Source organism: Cynoglossus semilaevis, chromosome Z, assembly GCF_000523025.1.
Source record: "Cynoglossus semilaevis isolate Cse_v1.0 chromosome Z, Cse_v1.0, whole genome shotgun sequence".
Lineage (NCBI taxonomy): Eukaryota > Metazoa > Chordata > Actinopteri > Pleuronectiformes > Cynoglossidae > Cynoglossus > Cynoglossus semilaevis.
The window spans coordinates 21,138,564-21,139,438 of record NC_024328.1 but is presented as its reverse complement, the minus strand read 5'-3'; positions in this window follow the sequence as shown (position 1 = coordinate 21,139,438).

Sequence of the window (875 nt, the reverse complement as noted above, 5' to 3'; positions counted from 1 at the left end):
TCCTGCACCAAACTAACATCTCTCTCTGCCACTCCTGAATTCCTCATACAAAACCACAATTGGTCCCTTGGCGCTTTATCACATGCCTTTCTAAATCTACAAATACACAATGTAGCTCCTTCTGACCTTCCCTGTACTTCTCCATCAACATCCTCAAGGCAAATATTGCATCTGTGGTACTCTTCCTAGGCATGAAACCATACTGTTGTTCACAAATCTCCACTTCCTGCCTCAACCTAGCTTCAACTATTCTTTCCCAAATCTTCATCATATGGCTCATCAACTTTATCCCTCTGTAGTTGATACAACTCTGTGGATCACCCTTCTTATGAATTGGCACCAGAACACTTTTCCTCAACTCATCAGGTATCTTGTCAGTCTCTAAAATTCTGTTAAACAACCCAGTCAGGAAATCTACCGCCACTTCTCTTAAGCACTTCAATACTTCCACTGGTATGTCATCCCGACCAACAGACTTTCCACTCTTCATCCTCCTCAGGGCTTTTCTAACTTCATCCTTTCTAACCTGATCTACCTTCTTCCTACTAGTCTCTGGCTCCTCGTTTCTACTTTCCCTTTCATTTTCCTCATTTAACAACTCCTCAAAGTATTCCTTCCATCTTCTCAGCACACTTTCCTCACTTGTGATCACATTCCCCTCTCTGTCCTTAATCAACCTCACCTGCTGCACATCCTTCCCAGCTTGATTTCTCTGTCTCGCCAATCTATACAACTCCTTTTCTCCTTCCTTTGTTTCCAAACTCTCATACAACTCCTCATATGCCTTTTGTTTGGCCTTGGCCACTTCCCTCTTCACCTCCCTTGTCCCCTCTTTGTACTCCAGTCTGTTCTCTTCTGTTCTGTCACTATCCCAT